The sequence below is a fragment of the Ambystoma mexicanum genome, chromosome 6p (genome assembly GCF_040938575.1).
Source record: "Ambystoma mexicanum isolate Mex_15411 chromosome 6p, UKY_AmexF1_1, whole genome shotgun sequence".
Lineage (NCBI taxonomy): Eukaryota > Metazoa > Chordata > Amphibia > Caudata > Ambystomatidae > Ambystoma > Ambystoma mexicanum.
This window is the reverse complement of record NC_090935.1, coordinates 984,616,452-984,623,013: the sequence shown is the minus strand read 5'-3', so window position 1 is coordinate 984,623,013 and position 6,562 is coordinate 984,616,452. Positions and strand designations below refer to the sequence as shown.

At 52.0% G+C, this 6,562-nt stretch overlaps 1 protein-coding gene across 1 annotated transcript in view; it reads left to right on the top strand.

Moving 5' to 3' along the window:
* Positions 1-5,970: 5,970 nt before the first annotated feature.
* The window catches only part of ZNF608 (zinc finger protein 608), a 145,167-nt gene continuing 144,575 nt past the window's right edge, over positions 5,971-6,562 (top strand). Inside the window, exon 1 of the mRNA XM_069625589.1 lies at positions 5,971-6,175. The gene's annotated coding sequence lies outside the window, so the exon portion shown is untranslated. The remainder of the gene's footprint in view (positions 6,176-6,562) is intronic.

Genomic DNA, 6,562 nt, shown 5'->3' with positions numbered 1-6,562 from the left:
AAGGCCCAACTGGAAGGTGGTGGGGGAAGTAGGGAGTGGGGAGGTCTGGGAATAAAGGGGCAGAAGACGCGTAGGAAAATAAATGTAGTGCGCCCGGGGTAGGAATGATTTTGGATGGGGAGCCGGAGAGGGGGGTGTCAGTGATAGACGAGGGGAGGTGAAGAGTGCTCAAAAAGAGTTGGGTCAAGGGAACAACGGTGGGGGTGGTGATGTGGCACAGAAAGGGGTGACAGGGCAGAGGGGGAAAGGGGGAAATACCTGCAGAAGAGTGCAGGTGGGAGAAGGAGGGAGAGGTCCCCATCAATTGAGGAGGTTAGAGTGGGGGCGCGGAAAGGCCCCCCCGGGTAGGAGGAATGAGGGTGGAGGGCGCTGCGCAGCCCCTACTGTTCAGGTGGGGGTAGAGGGTTTTAGAACGGCCCCTCCTAGGTCAGAGCAAGGAGAGCCGAGAGGGTGCAGCACGGCCCCAGGCGTGGAGGACGGCACGCCTCGCCCGAGAGAAGAGGGCCCGGCAGGGGTTTCTGCGGCCCCGCTGAGAAGACGTCAAAGGAGTGGCGGGGCGGACGCCACGGGCTCGCAGGAAGAAGATCAATACAACTCGGGCATGAGCTTGCATCCACAATGGTATTTAAGGGGTGATGAAGTTGGTTTTGGTGGATTATGTGGGGCAGTGGGAGGAAGGAGGTTATAGGGCTGTAAGGGAAAGGGGAGAGGAGAGAAGAAGTTTGAGGTGGATGGGGGAAAGACAGGTGCAGGGCGGTCGGGGGGCAAGAGGTCAGGGAACAATTGGCTGGATGAGTCTGTTGACATGTTTTGTCCCCGCACTAGGAGCCCGCTAAGGAAAGAGATGAGGAGCATCGGTGTGGACGCCAGACCACAGACGGGCTGTGTGGAAGAGGTGAGCGGGAAAGGGAATGGTCATCTGCATGGCAGAGAGGGGACTTTAGAAGGGGGACGGGAAATCGAGGGTCTGGTATGCAAGGGGGGAGGAAAGAAGTTGGTGTACAGGCCATTGGAGCCTCGAGGGATGAGAAGGGCATTTGCTCAGTGGAGGTTCAAGTGGACAAGGTGGTGGAGCCATTGGTGCTCGAGGTACAGGTTGCAAAAGAAAAGGAGGTTGAAGTGAAAGGAAAAGGAGAAACTGCCGTACATGGGTATCACAAAACCTTTGGGGGCGCACTTGATGGCGGCGACCAGGGGGAAGGTTCAGGCTGGGGGATTTGTAGATGTTTTTAAGTTGCTACATGGGGAAGTGAGTGCAAAGGAGGGGTCTAAAGAGGAAGGAGGGAACTGGCTTTGCGCCCAAGGGTCATGGTGACTATCGAGAATGGGACGTCGGCATTTATCATTTATGCCAGTGTATATTGTGAAAATTCCCGGAGCGATGCGTGGCTCTGCTTAAATATATGGACGTAATTACGAAGGCTTCCACGAGTTTTGGGGTTGCCTGGGTATGCTAGGATGAGGAATTCAGAGCAAGAATGGAGGAGCACAGTCAGGCTGTTTGGGGGGAGATAGATATGGGTCTTTGGCTGCAATGCATGGCTCCAATGAGGCCTGCCCCGACATTACACACACCAAGTGGGCTGCCTGTGCCTTACCGGCCCCTTTCTTGGTCACCCCGCCCATGGGGGGGGGGGAGGCAGAGGACAGTCCTCAGCAGCATGCTGGGCATTTAATAAGTACGGCTGCACAAGGAATTTATGTATGTTCAGGCACGAGTGTAGCAAGTGTGGAGGAAAACACTCTCTTACTCAGTGTTTCCAATCAGTGAGACAGGGGGAGGGGGAGACGTTCCGGTAGAGGGGTTGTGGGGAAAAGCTTTTCCTACAATTAAGGTGGGGGTGCTGCAGAAATGGTTGCAATTTTATCCGGTCGGGGAAGAGGCTAAGATTTTGAGTGAGGGGTTTTGTCAGGGTTTTAAACGGGGGTACCAGGGCCCAAGAGTGCGTAAGTGGGCGGAAAATTCAGCCAAAGAACACGTTGGGATGGTAAGACAAAAAATGAGTAAGGAAATAGCAGCAGGAAGGATAGTAGGGCCATTGAAGACCTGCTGGGGGATTTAGTTACATCCCCACTGGGGGTGGTGCCCAAGAAAGCCCTGGGGGAGTTCAGATTGATACACCATTTGTCATGGCCGGAGAGCATGTCGGTCAATGATTTCATGGCCTCGAAGAATGTGGGGTTGTATAGGCAAGTGGGGACCAGGCAGTGGAGTTGGTGAGGAAGGAAGGGCGAGGGTCCTTCAGGGTCAAGGGTGGCATTAAGGCAGCTTTCGGGTTGTTGCCGGTGCACCCGGATAATTTTTGGTTGTTCGGTTTGCAATTCGAGGAACGCATATACATGGACAAAGCCGTGCCAATGGGGTGCGCAATTTTCTGCGCTTTGTTTGGTCGGTTCAGTTCTTTCTTGCAGTGGGTTTTCTCATTTAGCTCGGGTTGGGAGAGTGTGCTGCATTATCTGGATGATTTTCTGTTCATTGGCCGGGCCGAAAGAGAGGGGCAGTGCAATGAAATTCTAAAGTTCGTTTCAGGAGCTGATGGAAGAGTTGGGGGGTGTCTTTAGCGGAAGACAAAACAGAGGGGCCGGAAGTGGAGTTGACATGTCTAGGAATCGAAATGGATTCAGTAGCCATGACCTCATGCTTGCCGCACGACAAGGTGGGCGAATGGGTAGGACTGCGGGAGAAAGCGGTAGGGGCCAAGAAAATGATGCTGGGGAAAATGCAGAGATTGGTGGGGTGTTTGAAGTTTGCATGCAAGGTTGTAGCCCCAGGGCAGACTTTTGGTAGTAAAATGTTGCGGGATATGGCGGGAGCAAAGTGCCCCCATCATCGGATAAGAGTATCGGGTGCAGTGCAGGAGGATTGTAGAATCTGGCTGAGTGGAGAACTTTAACTGAGTATCCATGTGGTTGCAGGGAGACCCGGTGACATGGGAGGTACAGATATTTTCTGATGCATGTCAGGGGAAGAAGGTGGTGTGCGGAGAAGTGGCCATCTCTGGGGTTGAGATGGGGGAAGGAGTATAGCATTTCTTAAATTTTTTCCCTGCGCTGGTGGCATTGGAGTTGTGGGGGAAGGATTTGCAGAATAGGAAGGTAAATTTCAATGTGGACAACGAATGCGTGGTTCATGTGGTGAACAGGCAGTCAGCCAGGGATCAGAGGGGGGCTAGACTGATGAGAGAGTTTGTTCTGCGTTGCATGGAATTGAATGTGGTGTTTAAGGCAGCACATGTGCCAGGGAAGGATATGGCATTGCTGATGCATTATCTCGTTTTCAATGGCAGAGATTCCGTGGACTGGCTCCAGATGCGGCTCAGGAGGGGCAGCAGATTCCAGAAGAGCTGTGGAAGATAGGAAGATGAGAGCGCTTGCTTTGGTGGAGGGTTCGCTAGCCGCAGTGTCTAAGGAGGCATACAGGAAGGCTTGGGGAGGATTTCTTAGGGGGTGGAGCTTGTAGTTGGAAGGGTAGATGGGATGCGGTAGAGTAGAGGAGGGAGGATGTCATGAACTTCCTCTTGAGGTGCACGGACAGGGGCTGGTCTAGGGCAACTATATCGGGGAAGTTGGCGGGGATTGCTTTCTATGGGAAATGGTTTTGGGGTTTTCAGCCGAGCGGTGGGAAAATGGCAAATAGGATGTTGGAAGGATGGGAAAGGGAAAGTAGGAGGGATTAGGATAAGAGGAGACCGGTATCGGAGGAATTGCTAAAGAGGTTGAGTCAGGCGGTGTGGGGGGTGTTGGTCGGGATGGGAAGGGGAGTTGTCTGGGACTTGTTTTACTTGGTTATTCTTGAGGTTTTTTCGGGTGTCGGAGTTGGTGGGGGGTAAAGGTGGGATAGGGGGATTGCAATGGGAAGAGGTTCATTTTACAGAGGCAGGTTTGGTCATCAAGATCAAGAGGTCCAAGACAGATCAAAAAGGAAAGGGCTCTTGGGTGCAGGGTCGTGGGGGCAAGGAGTTAGGTCCGGTTCGGACAGGTTTGAGGTGGAAGGAGCGCTGCGGGGGAAGGTCAGGTTTGGTTTTTCAGCATGAGGATGGGGCGCCGGTTTCAGAGGCTCAAGTGCTGGAGGTACTGCGAAAGGCTCGGGTAGCGGTAGGGGAAAAGGTAGAGGAGCTTGGGACACATTCCTTTAGGATGGGTGCAGCATCTGAGGGTAGTAGGCTGGGTTTTTCAGAGGATAAGGGGAAAAGTTTGGGGCGGTGCAGGTCAGGAAGATACAAGGGGTATGTCAGAGATTTGGGGAAAGAGGACGTTTGAAAGAAGATGGCAAAGGACATCAGGAGAATGGAGGGTGGTAGGATGTTGTAATTTGTAAGTGATGTTGTAATTTCTTTTTCAGATGCTGCTCGAAATGAGGGGGAGTTGGTGCCAGTATGGATTTTCAGCCATTCAATGGTTAAGTGGGTTGGGAAGGAAGCAGAGAGTAGGGTTTTGGGCAGGCAATTGGGGTGTAGCCACAGAGATGTGGTGGTAAGATGGTCCGGGTTAGGGGGACTGCGATGGGGATCAGTTGCTTCCTAGGTTGGCGGGGTTTAGGGAACGCTATGGGGCCCTCCAGAGGTGGTGATTATCCATGCTGGAGAAAATGACCTGTTAAGGGATACAGGTGTGGCTCTTCTTAGGGAAATGAAGAGGGTTTTGGTGTGGGTTCGAGAAAGGTGGCCTCATGCATCTGTAGTGTGGACTAAGTTGTTGCTGAGGAGAGTTTGGAGGGGAGCTAGAAGTGAGGGTGCGGTAGAGTGGGCTAAGAAGGGGATAAATAGAGAGATGGAAAAGTGTTGTGCATCGGTGGTGGTGCAGGTTTTGGACCATAAGGATGTAGCCTAGGAAGGATTTATGATAGTTAGGGAGGATGGTGTACACTGTTCAGTTTATGAGAATAATCATTACCTGGAGCACTTGGGCTCGTGGCTGGGTGATTGGTTAAGGAGTTGGAAGTGAAGAGAACTGGCGGGAGGGGGGTTGGGGCAGAAAGAACACCTCAGTGGAGGGTTTTTTCTGGTGCCAGGGACATGGCCCCTTTAGATGTGGGGGGAGGGAAGCACAATGGGGGAAGGGCGCGGGAATGGATGGGGTGGTGCTGTGTGCACGAGCGGGCCATCCCGGGGGAACAGGTATTGAGCCTGGAGGGGCATGGCCCCGGGGAGAAAGCGGGACGCATGGAGTAGGGGTAAGGAGACGGTAGGGTCCAAGGGCTAGTTAGGGAGGTAACTGGGTTATTTAATTATTTAATTGTTGGGGGGAAATGTTTAATTATTTAATTGATTGTTTAAAATAGTTCGTTAGTCTGTAAGGCCAGGGAGCCAGGTGAGCGTTTAATTGTAAGCTGTGGTCTGCCGCCTGTCACACTAAAGCACCTTTTCCACCTTGAATGAGTCTGGGTTTTTGTGCGTAAGCCAAAAGGTCACTGGCTCACATATTTTGGAAAGGAAAACACGAGATCAGGGACACCAAACAAAGGTACTGGAAGATTTGCTCCACTGAAAACAATGGTTTTGTATCCAGCTACGGAACACAACAAGGGACCTTGAAACGTCCATGAAAAGGGGGTGCTTAACACCCGAACAGTTGTTTTTGTAATAACAGCACATCGTGTGACACAGTGTGATGTACTATCAAAAACAATACGCAGGCCTCGAGTTCATGCGACAAACAACGTGCAACAACGAGAAGAGACGGTGTCAGGGCAGTTGGTGCGGCGACGTCTGCACCAGAATTCGCGCGAGGCTCGTCGCGTGCACTAAAGCTGAGCTCTGCTGACATGTTCTCCGGCTCCTGCGGCGTCGTGTCCTTCCCCTCCCCCTCCCCCTTCCCCTTCCAGCATCCCCGAAGCGCAAGAAAAGCAGTCAGCCAATCGGGGAGCCGAGTTTCATGAACGCCGTCCTCTGATTGGTTCCCCTGCAGAAAGGGCAATGGGAACAAAGAGAAGGGCTTTTCAGGTAGCAGCAGATCCTAAGTCAGCTCTAGCCTGCCTCTGCCTTTCAGTTCCATTTTCTCTCACTGAGCAGCTCTCGTGTGAGGGGATGGCTGCTCAACACAGAAGGTTTATGTTGATAAATGATGATCTTTCTTTCCATAAAAATGTTGAAGATACAGTAATAAAGCCCGGCTGCCACAAAACTCACTGTAATGCAGCCAGGAAGAAAAGGGTGAACTGCAGGCATTAGAGATCGTAAGTACGGCGTTTCTGTGGGGGCGCGGGGAGGTTTTGTTTTTTGTGTGTTGAAGGGGACTTGATTCCAGGCGTGAACTAGAGTGCCTGAGGGCGATTTGAGGCAGTGTGGTGCAAGATAAACAGCAGTGCATGGTGCCGGACAACCAGCGAAGGACGTGTTCTGAGGAAAGAACAAGCTAGCGATTTCCGCTCGTGAACATGATTAATTTCTTGGAGGTGGGTGTGCAAAAAAAAAAAAGAAAAGAAAAAATGCTAACGTGAGCTACTTTCAGGCGATGAAGTGGATACATCAAGATTCAGCGTGTCGCTTTAAAATGTTAGGCAAGGGGGTGGGGCACATTTTGTTTCTTAAGAATGGCTGGGTAAGGACACAATAATGTAACA